The following is a 12,427-nucleotide window of genomic DNA, read 5'->3' as shown; positions in this document are numbered from 1 at the left end:
TCTGATAGCAAATTAGTTCACTCTAAACCTGGAAGTCTAAATGCCATTAAAACTCTTCTTCATTGAAATGTTCTATAATAACTTATATTGAAATTAAAATAATATATATCTTAATAATCAACCAAAATCCCAAACCAAAATCAATTCGACTATGTATTTCAAGCTAATGTGCTCACCATCTAAAAGAAAAGGTTCTTAGTATGAGCGAATTCAGTGCTACAAATCCTCATATCCCTCCATCTCAATACTCTGCTGTCATTTCACTATTTAACTTGCAAATTGTCGTATTTTAAGATAAATTCTCGGGGCTGGAGAGATGGCTTAGTGGTTAAGAGCACTGACTGCTCTTCCTAAGGTCCTGAGTTCAATTCCCAGCACCCACATGATGGCTCACAACCATCTGTAATGAGATCTGATGCACTTTTCTGGTGTGTCTGAAGACAGCTGCTGTGTGCTCATATAAATAAAAATAAATTCTCACTGACTTGAACCTTAGAGAAACAAAGGTTATCAAAACCATCAATTAGTTGCCAACCATACCAAACATCAAAAGCAAAGGTTCAAATGGATTAGGCTAGACCATTATTTTTTCAAATATATTTTAAAATATTAATAATTATATGAGTAGATATAAGTATATTATATACATGTATAATATGTCACAATGAAACCTATTTTTCTATTAATATGACCTAGTAAAATATTCCTAAATTACAAAAGAAGGCTAACACCAGTTAGATCCTTAGGTGAGTGTGCATTTTTTTTTTTTATTAACTTGAGTATTTCTTATATACATTTCGAGTGTTATTCCCTTTCCCGGTTTCCGGGCAAACATCCCCCTCCCCCCTCCCCTTCCTTATGGGTGTTCCCCTCCCAACCCTCCCCCCATTGCCGCCCTCCCCCCATAGACTAGTTCACTGGGGGTTCAGTCTTAGCAGGACCCAGGGCTTCCCCTTCCACTGGTGCTCTTACTAGGATATTCATTGCTACCTATGGGGTCAGAGTCCAGGGTCAGTCCATGTATAGTCTTTAGGTAGTGGCTTAGTCCCTGGAAGCTCTGGTTGCTTGGCATTGTTGTAGAGTGTGCATTTTTGAATGTGTATTTTAAACCCCAATTGTTCATTTTTATCAGCTTTAATTGTGAGTTTTGTTTATCATCTCTTAACCATTAAGCTTAGAATTCTCTTAGAAATAAAATTATTATCCCCCAAAGAACATATATGAAAAATGAAACTTAAAGTGATTAGGCAACTCCAAAGCAATAGAAGAAAAAAAATCATATATCTAGAAACAAAATTATATAGTTCCTGTAAAGGGGGAGGGGTGGTAAAAAAAGTTTACATATACAAGAGTATATACATAAAACACATGACCACCAATTAAATTGTCATTAGAAAACTAAATAGAAAGTTGAAGAACAGGGATCCCAAAACAGAGTATAGAGCTATTATTCATTTACCTACTTCTGACCCTCAATTTTTTACTAATTTTAAACAACTAAAAATTCAAAGAGAAGTTATCTCAAAAGAATGTCCTAGAAACACCATTTATTCTGATTTCAGCTAAAATATAGAATGGATGAGGGAGGTATATTCACTGACTAATGATTGAAAACAAAATTCAAAATCCACTAATCTCAATGACTATATTAATGTTTACTACTTTAATAAATACTTTTAAGTTTTACCAAGGATATTTTGTGTTGTTGAACTGTTTATTTTCCCTTTCTCAAAACCCTGCACCTCTAAGTCATATGTAGATATCCCATCTGTCAATCAAAGACTAACATCTGTTTAATGGATAAGATTGCTTTACCACTCTAGGGGTGGTGGGATCGGGGAGGACAAAGCTGAAAGACGAGATGGACTAAGGTCTTACGCAATAGCCAACTTTATTCATCAGACAATTTCTACTCTGAGAGCTATGAATCATATGAGACAAGTATACAATCACAACAACTAGCATATGGCAAAATGTTTTCCCAGAGGAATATAAACAGATAACAAAAGCCAGTTATAATGAATAAACTGGAGTAAACTCATTACCATTCACTAGACCTGGGAATGACCAAAAAACAAAAACAAAAACAAAAGCAAAACAAACAAACAAAAAAAGCAAGAATTTTGTGGTTTGAAGAAACTAAAGTCACAAAACTCTTGTGTTGTTTTCTTGGCATTTTCTCACAAGTGCTCAAAATTCCCTTCACAGGATCCCATTCTTGGACAGTGTTCTAACACAGGTGAAGGATCAGTAAGTAAGGTCTACTTTTCCACATATAAAAAGTCTGGCAGCTTAAGCAATGGGTTCAATTTAATAAGTCATTAAAATTGAAAAATGGATATCTGAGTTAGTAATAGTTTGCTATAGTCCACTGAAAAGTTCCATCATACCACACACTGAAACTATTTCCAAGATATCAGGAGATTAGACAGACAGATACATAAATATATACACAAAAAAAAATACAACTTATGTTCTCCTTCATAACCAAAGAAACTTAGACTATGATGGGCAAAAAGAACAAAACTTCCAAAAAGGAATAATTTAAGTAACAAGGGAGAACAAAATAGGTGAAACATTTTACTTGTAATTATAATGTAAATTATCACAATTATCCAAAGGTATGATTTTAACAGTCAAGTCAGAAACATACTTTTTATGTAAATTGCATTAAAATTTGATAAACTAGTATTCAAAATATCCAAAGTATTAAATTACTATACTTTCAACAAGACTGAGATTATAAGCTATAAAACGATTTATTGGATATTTTATTTATTTACATTTCAAATGTTATCCCCTTTCCTGGTTTCCCTTCTGGAAACCCCCTATCCCATCCTCCCTCCCCCTGATCCTATGAGGGTGCTCCCCCAACCACCCAACCCGCTCCGGCCTCCCGGCCCTGGCATATCCCTTATCTACACTGGGGCATCAAGCCTTTCCAGGACCAAGGGTCTCTTCTCCCTTTGATGCCCAACAAAGCCATCCTTTGCTACATATGCAGCTAGAGCCATGGGTCCCTCCATGTGTACTCTTTGGTTGGTGGTTTAATCCCTAGGAACTCTGGGGGGATCTGGTTGTTTGATATTGTTGTTCTTCCTATGAGTTGCAAACCCCTTCAGCTCCTTCAGTCCTTTCTTTAACTCCTCCACTGAAGACCCTGTTCTCAGTCAGTGGTTGGCTGTGAGTGTCCACCTCTGTATTTATCAACTCTGGCAGAGCCTCTCAGGAGACAGCTCTATCAGGCTGCTGTCAGCATGCACTTCTTGGCATCTGCAATAGTGTTTAATAGTTTGGTGTCTGTGTGTGGGATGGATTCCCAAGTTGGGTAAAAAGTAAAACATGAGCATATTCTTAATTGTTAATATTATCTTAAGTCTGTTTTTCAGAGATTGTTTCTCAGAATTTTAGAGTTCTTAACAAGTATTTTTAAATGAAATCAACAAAAGCAAACAAAGTTGAAAAGTAAGTTTTCTATATAGTTCTTCTCAGCATGGTTTAAAAGACTATGGATTGAACTTGCTCCCATCTGTTAACCACAGTGAAAGACTAGCTGCTTTCATGTCATGTTTAAACCATAACTGTTAAAATATAAACTCCATAAATGTGATCATTTTATCCACTGTTGTCTCCCAAGCACTTCCAGCAGTATCTGGTACTTAGTAATCATGAATGAAAACCTTTGAACAAATGAATGAAGTGCAGGACCTCACATGATATACAAAGAAACTGAGCATACCAGCTACAACTACATCTGTGTCAAACTTTACACAGCAAATTTGAAAGCAGCGAGCACCATTATAAGCAAAAGGGATCAAATATAAAATCATTTGTAAACTTTAGGATTTACTGTTGTCAATATATTATCTTACAATATGCCAAAATTTTCTCAAAGTGGATTGTTTTCTTTTCATTTATGATCTTACTCCTATTTAGAATTGTATAATACTCTTCTTGCACAAAATGTTAAATAAATCAAAATATGGCAGGTTTCCCTCTGCCAATATATTTGATTAATAATACTGATTTTTAAAGGGATAAAGGTTTGTAAATGATTTATTTCTTCTGATACTTAGAAAATACGTCATTTTTATTTTTATTTCTTGAACAATAATAAGTATCACAAGTAATTTTTTACTAAGTATTTTCCTGAATCTGGGAACTAGAGTGTAATAGCAATAAGATCAAGAGTTTAAGCAGAACTGTTACAAGGCCTAAATGAGGTTAATCATATGTAAAACATTATTTGTACTACTCAGCAAATCAGAGGTACTCAATAACCATAAAAGTAGTAACTACTTTTAACTCAATGATGACAAGGATTAAGAAGTGTGACCTTAAAGGAGATGTCATAACAGTCACTCCTGGCTCCCATGCCCCTCCTTCCCTCCCTCCCTCCCTCCTTCCCTCCCTCCCTCCCTCCTTCCCTCCCTCCCTCCACCTCTCTACTTGCTGCTTACAGATCAGATATAAATTCTCAGCTACTGCTCCAGCGTCTTACATGCCAATCTGCTGCCATGCTTCCCATAACGATGGCTACTGACTCACCCTCTGAAGCAGTGACCCCTGATATATATGATAAACTCTTCTATAACTGGCCTTGGCCATTGCGTGTCTTCAAAGTAACTAAGACAAGCCCTATAATAAAGGAGCAAAACCTTGACAAGCCTAAGTGGCAGTAAACTAATGCATTTGGTTTTTAATGTGCAAAGGAAAGAGAATACTAACTAGAGTTTATAAAATGCTTTACAGTGTTTGAAAACTTTTATGGATATTATCACATAATGTTCACAATTACTTGAGTCTACAGAATATCATTCCAATTTTATAGTTGGGTAAGCTGTCCCTATGTTTTATAACCCATGACAGATTTGAGAAATTTGCTCTTTATACATTTATGTTACCAATTTAATATGTATGAACCAAGTGCATATGTACACATAAAACTCAATCAGAAAAATTGTGAATGTAAACATTTCACTTTAGTTTATTAATAGTATCACTTTACATGTGTTGTGTGATCAGGAGGTCAATAACTGATAATGTGTGTCCTCCTCAGTAACTTTCCACCTTATTTTGTGTGTGTGGATTTGTGGTGGATGTGTGTCGTGTGTGTGTGTGTGTGTGTGTGTGTGTGTGTGTGTGTGTGTGTATGCGTGTGTGTGATCATGTGTGTATATGTACATGTACATGTATATATTTCCTTATGCAGGCATGTGTAGAGCTCAGAGGCTGACCAGGATGTCTTCCTCAGTGTCTATCAATTCTCTGCCTTAATTTTTGAGACAAGATATCTAATCTAACCTTGAATTTGTCTAGACTGGCTATGGGAGAGCCCCTGGAATCTGCCATTCTCTACACTCCAGTGCTGTGGTTATAGCCACCCAAAGATGCACCTTGGATTTTAAACGGATACTAACGATTTGAACTCAGGTCCTAATGCTGACACAGCAAGAGCCTAACTCATTAAGCCATCTCTTCAACCATAAGAGTATCACTTTAAATTGTTTTAATTCATTTGGGGCCAAAGGTATAGATGACCAGTTCAGACTTATTTGAATATTATAAGTTAACTGCATCAGTAAACACAACATGTTACATTATTGCATATAACAATTCAAGTAAAATACTCCTGATAGAAATCTCACTGCTGTAATTATGAGTTTGTACTTCATAACTAGGCCAAATAATTTCTAAGATATTAACAAGTTTTGATTAATTAAGAGAATATTCTGTACTCATGTATTAAGAAAAACTAGTAATTAAAATTCAGACATATGTGCTGTTACCCTACCAAGAAGAAATGTGAAAATGTGATGACTTTGTAAGCAATAATGAGACCTGAACTTCATATGCATCTTCCCTTTCTTCTGATGCCCTTCATGGCCACCCCTTCTCACAATTCTTCCCCCATCTCCCCTCCTCTTCTTTTCCTCTGACCTCTACCCTCTTTATTTTTTCCATACCTCCTTCCTTCCATATTTTAATTCAGTTGGTTTCACCATGATATAGAAAAGCAACAGTGGGTTTCAGCTGAATTAAAGAATTATTTTAATTCATGATACTACTTTTGTTTGCTTGCTCCACCTTGACATATATATTCCCACTTAGTGATGCCAAGCAAAAAGAATGTAAATTCTGTAGCACTGTTTAACTTAAAAGAGTTGAAGTCAATAGAGAATGTGCTTAAATATACAGATCTAAGGATATATTAATCTAACATTGAGTTGGCTTAATTTGTATATGGCTTTTTAAATAACAGTACTTTATAACTCATGATCAGCTTTTCTTTAAATGGTTTATTTATAGTTTCCATTTTCAAACAGAAGCATTTATGCTTCCTAGTGTTTCTTAACTAAGAAAGCATACCATTAAAATATAACAGTCAAACTGATCCTTTCTATGTTAACCTTGGAAACTTAACTTTCATTAAACTAAGATTTTTTCCATTTAAAATTTCCTTTTTTAAATTTTATCTTTTTTTTACATCCCAGATTTTATCCCCTCCCAGGCCACCCTCTGACTGTTCCATGTACCGTACCACCTATTCCATCCTCATCTCCATGACCCTCCCCACCCCACCAGACTTCCCCACTCCTGGGGCCTCCAGTCTCCTGAGGGTCAGGTGCATCTTCTCTGACAGAACCCAGACCCGGGAGTCCTCCGCTGTGTGTGTGCTGGAGGCCTCATCTCAGCTGCTGTGTGCTGCCTGGCTGGTGGTTCAGTGTCTGAGAGATCTCAGGGGTCCAGGTTAATTGACACTGCTGGTCCTCCTACAGGGTTGTCCTCCTCGTCAGCTTCCTCCAGCGTTTCCCTAATTCAACCACAGGGCTCACCAGCTTCTGTCCACTGGTTGGGTGTAATTATCTGAACCTGACTCTTTCAGCTACTTGTTGGGTCTTTCGGAGGGTAGTCATGATACCCTTTCTGTGAGCACACCAGAGTCTCAGTAATAGTGTCAGGCCTTGGAGCCTCCCCTTGAACTGGATCCCACTTTAGGTCTGTTGCTGGACCTCCTTTTCCTCAGGCTCTTCTCCATTTTTGTCCCTGCAGTTCAACCCCACCCCTCACTTGATGCCCTGTCTTTCTACTGGAGGTCAACTGGGCTCAACAAGTTCTCTCTCCCCATTGTAGGGCATTTCATCTAAAGTCCCTTCCTTTGAGTCCTGATGCCAACATGTGGATGTGGAAAAAGAGAAACACTACTCCATTGCTGGTGAGATTGCAAACTAGTACAACTACTCTAGTAATTAATCTGGAGATTTCTCAGAAAATTGAAAATAGATCTACCTGAAGATTCAACTATACCACTCTTGAGCATATACCCAAAAGATGCCCCACCATGCCACAGGGGCAGGTGTTCCACTGTGTTCATTGTGACCTTGTTTGTGATAGTCAGAAGCTGGATACAACCCAGATGTCCCATGACAAAAGAATGGATACAGAAAATGTGGTTCATTTACACAATGGAATACCACTCAGCTATTAAGAACAAGGACATCCTGAGTTTTGCAGGCAAATGGATGGAACTAGAAAATATCCTGAGTGAGGTAACTCAGATCCCAAAGGACATACATGATATGTACTCACTAATAAATAGATATTAACCAAAGGAAAAAAATACAGAATACCCAGATACAGTCCACAGAACTCAAAAAGATCAACAAGCTGAAGGGCCCAAGTAAGGATGCCTCAGTCCCACTTTGGAGGGAGAAGGAAGCAAGGGAGAGAGAGGGAGAAACCAGGGTGGGAAAGGGGACAGGGAGAGGAAGGGGGGAAAGTGATCAGGTGTTGGGTGGGGGGAAAAGGACTGAAGCCCTGAGGGCCAGCAGAAAGAATGGAAATAGACGACCATTTGAAATGTTCAATCCAGTCACATGGAATTAACTGAAGAAGCATTCTAGTTTGTTTTAATTCAAAGAACTATAGGATATGAATGTTTGCAATGGGTCCGTTTGTTCTGAAAAAAGGTTAAGGTAATAGCAAAGTTGGGTGGCTGTTATTTGCTATTGAAAGCACTAGTTATTTGAGTTGACTCCATTGTATCTGAACTGTGTAAAAAAATAATTTTTCACTAGTGATTAAATTTAAATTAATTGCAGAATAAATTATTTTCATCAAAAGAATTATAGGCATGGCACATGCTTGCCATTCCAACACTGGGAGGCTGGAAGAGGAGGTCACAACTGCAGGCCACCCTATGTTACATGGACAGAGCTGTCTTACTGGACACATGTGCCACCAGAAGGTCTAGAGCTAAAAGTCATGCTCAACCACACGGTGAATATGATGCCAGCCTGTGATACAAGACTGTATCAAAACAAATAAACCAACTCAGTGGGAAGAAGAATGGAGATGGAGAGGGAAAGAAGAGGGAAGAGGAAACTAAGAAAATACAGTAGGAAACATCTGTCCTTTAAACACAAAATGCAATTGAGAAACAACAAAAAACTAATTTTGCTGGTAAATGCGATAATAGAATCTAATTCTCTATAAGTTAATAAAAATGTGATAAAATCACATAATTTATGCATTTAATAAATTTGTCAATTTTCATTAATGCTATTTTCAATTATTAACAAAATTCAATTAACGAAGTGGAAGGGGGTAATTTATACTTTCTCTTAAATTGTTTTCAACTTTTTAAGTATAATTTACTGCTATAAAAGGTCCTTATAAAGTACACAGGTAAATAGTTTTTTTCCTAATCTGTATCTTTCTATAACTATTATTTTCTGTCAATTTTCTCTGTCACTGACAAACACAATTTGATTTACTGAGACTCATACACACACCTTGCTAGGACACTGCTGCTCGGCTTAACCCAAATACATTCCCTTCTGCCTAACTTAGTGATACACTCTTAATTATTTCACCCCAATTTAAGTTGCCACTGCTTTATGACTAGTTGAAGGGATGACGAAATAGTAATAATAAATGTATTCCACTTCACGGCATCTCAAGAGCCAGAATAAAAAAAGCCATGCAGCACTACCATAATTGTGTCCATTCTTATTGGTCAGATGTTTAGAACTACTTCAAATACACTCTTAAATTAATTGGTTTTGATAAAAGAATTTCAGCAATTTACATAAGTAAAAAGTCCCATATTACAGTTTTGTTATATTAAATTCAAGAAGGGAAAAAGAGAGAAGGGGAAGGAAGGATCTAACCCAATTCACAGGCAGTGCTCCTCAGTGAAGCAGAGCCATGTTTCTAAACGAGACCAGCCACTGTAAATCACCTACTGAATCAGATGACTGATAATTACTATTAGGTCAAAAGCGGCTGAAACAATCTTTACAGCTACATGTAGAAAACAGTAGAAATATTACTAAAATAAATTTAATTTAGGGAGCATTTTAAAATTGATTTTTTTTCATGTGGCATTTGTACTCAATTCACAATAGGTCAGATCTCTCATTTGCTAAGAACATCATTCTCCCATTTAACAAAACTTTTGGAGACCTTTACTTCTTACCCATAAGGAAATAAGAATGGCCAAGAATTACTTCCCAGACAGGGATAGTGGCATATGCCTTTAATTCCACCACTCAGGAAGCAGAAGTTGGTGGATTTCTGTGAGTTTGAGACTAGCCTTGTCCACCCAGTAAATTCCAGGCCAGCCAGGACTACACAGTAGACTATACCTCAGAAGAGACAAACAAACAAAAAAGAATACTTTCCAGATGTAAACACTTATGCGTCTGCCATTAAACAGACAACTGAAAAGTGATCTCTAAAAGAAGGAAGACAAAGAGGGTGAGCTCCAAAATAGCCTGGGGCTGCTTCATTGTCCAGCACTGAAATAGGTAGAGGGGAAACCCGAGAAGCCAATAGTGCTACTGAGTTACAAGGACAGATCAGAATTCATGAAAAACACCCAACAAGAAATGATGGAAAAGTCCCACTTTAGAATGAAAGGGACATGAAGATCTGTGTTTTAAAGAAGCACTTTAAATTACCTGAAATCAAGTCCACATGTGCAAAACCCTAAAGACCCTTAAAATAATACCTAGAAGAATAATGTAAAGGAGAAAAGTAATCTAGTATAATAGTTAAAAATTCTTGGGTTCACAAAGGACCAGGAATCATTTAAGTTCTCAAAAGAAAGAGTCTCTCGTCCACGGATACTTTAAAACAAGCAGCAGAGATGCATCTCTGCAATGAGACCAGTAACAGACAAGAGTAGAGTTCCTCTAGAAATCTTGAAAGCATTACAACATACACAAAAAGGAGGAATGGTGGAGAGGAGACACACTGTCACTGTGCGTGACTCTAATGATCTCAGTTGTGAAACTCCCCATGTGGTCAATCAGTGCTCATAAGGCCTGACTCACACAGCTCAGAGTAACACCCTTTGAAGATGGCGGTACCCAGGAGAACGATGTACTGCAGGGCTGCCATCACTACCATCCCTAAGAATAAAGGCTGAAGAGTTGTTGTTGGTATAATGCTAATAATAAGAACACGCATGAATGAACCAGTGGGGGGGTGAGAACATGAATAAGAATGGGGTGAACAAGACAATGACAGGCCTGACACAGCGGTGCAGGCACATCTACAATCTCCAGCACCTAAGAGCTGAGGCAGAAGAAAGTTCAAGGCCAGCTGGAATATAAAGTGAGGAGGCCTGGTTTTATTCCAGAATGAAATTTGCACTCCATGCAAGACTTGTTGACTTATCTGAAATAAACTTTAATATTTTCTTACTATAAAATGTTTTGAACACAAAGAATTTTAAAACAACGGTAGTTTATGACAACTCAGAAGAAAATCAACATCTAACAAAATTATTTTCTATTATATAAATTGATGACAACATGAAGTATTACATCACCCAGGTCTAAAATGACCATATTTATTCAGTGATACAGACACCCACACGGTGATGGTGGGGATAGTGACCACTGCGGCGGCAGCAGCAGCGACAGTGACAGTGAGGGTGAAGATGATGATATAAAAATAGATATAGAGCCACCGTCTAATATTTGTAGACTGTTGTCCTGGATTGTTAATATGCTCACATCTGAGATCTTATGAAATTAAGGCACTTATCACTGAATAGCTAGATTTTTTAAAAAAAATAATGGGGAAGAAGAGGAGGATCTCATAATTTGTGTATCAGAATTCAAACAGCTATATGGTCTAAAAAAAAACTTATATTTTGGGGTAAAGTAAAACTTTTTATTTAAATAATATTCAGCACTTTAAAATAATATTTTAAGTACTAAACAGTTTGAGGGAGTTTAGAGAAGAAACAAAAAAGCAAAAGCAGAGACAAGAGAGTGGAAGGCTGATAACGGTTGTACAGGTCAAAAGAGAAAACATGGAAGAATTGCAGCAAGCTCCAGCCTTCAGGAACAGGTGGCTCAGACTCCAGGCTGAGGGCTACAAAACTGGCCTCTGCCAAGGCACAAAGGTCCCAATACCAGGTTGGCAAAGGGACTGAGGGCTAAGTAAGGCTAACAGTCCTAATAAGCCAGTAACACAACACTAGAGAGACCCACTTGTTGCTGCTTCTTCCTGTCTACTGCCATGGCCCTCTGCTGTCAAACACTGACAGGATCGAGATCTGCTGCCACTACTGCTAGAGAGCAGCCTTCCAACAGTCTCTTCCGCTGCCCTCAACTCCTGCTCAGGTGAAGCAAAGAAAGCCGTGCCCAGCTGAGTGGTGGTATAGCCACAGGGCCAGATGACCTTGTACTCTCCATGCTCTAGCCCCGGCCTCTCACCAGCTAGGATTACAGAATGTACACACACTCAGCTCCTTACAGGTTTTTAATCTCTAGCATTTCTCTCTAGTTCCTTTTAGGACTGTCTATCCATCTCTCTCCTAAGCATGATCCACTATTCGTATATGTTTACCATTGCAGCCCTTGACAATCATACTTGTTTTAAATTCAGTGGTCCTGACATCACTGCTGAGAGTGGTTCTGACATTTGTTCTTTCTTTATTAAACTGTGGGTTGATGACAGTAACATACATTTTAGCATCTTGCATTCTGAGCCAAAGTACTCTGGGATGTACTGCATAAAAAAAACTTTTAACAAAGAGGCCTTTAGCTCCTTGTCAAAGTGTGGAAGGAGAGACCAGATTCTATGATCAGGCTTCAGTCTCCTACTGCACCTGTGCCCAACAGTGAACTCCACTGGTGCTTCTCCACTTCCCTCCGTCTCCTCAGAAAAACAGTGGCTTCCCTTCTCCAAGGTCAATGAGGTTATGATAAAAAGGAAGGAAAGAAGGAAGGAAGGAAGGGAGGGAGGGAGGGAGGGAGGGAGGGAGGGAGGGAGGGAGGGAAGGAGGAAGGAAGGAAGTAAATACATGAGTACACTGTCACTGTTTTCAGACACACCCTTCTGAAGAGGCATCAGATCCCATTACTGATGACTGTGAGCCACCATGTGTTTGCTGGGAATTGAACTC

General features: G+C 38.1%; 1 protein-coding gene across 3 annotated transcripts in view; it reads right to left on the bottom strand.

Annotated features, from left to right (window-relative positions):
* Window positions 1-12,427, bottom strand: part of Fut8 (fucosyltransferase 8) — a 246,864-nt gene that overhangs the window by 159,364 nt on the left and 75,073 nt on the right.

The sequence above is a fragment of the Rattus norvegicus genome, chromosome 6 (assembly GCF_021556685.1).
Source record: "Rattus norvegicus strain SHRSP/BbbUtx chromosome 6, alternate assembly SHRSP_T2T, whole genome shotgun sequence".
In the NCBI taxonomy this organism is placed as follows: domain Eukaryota; kingdom Metazoa; phylum Chordata; class Mammalia; order Rodentia; family Muridae; genus Rattus; species Rattus norvegicus.
The sequence above is the reverse complement of the archived record's forward strand: the minus strand, read 5'-3'. Positions and strand labels throughout refer to the sequence as shown.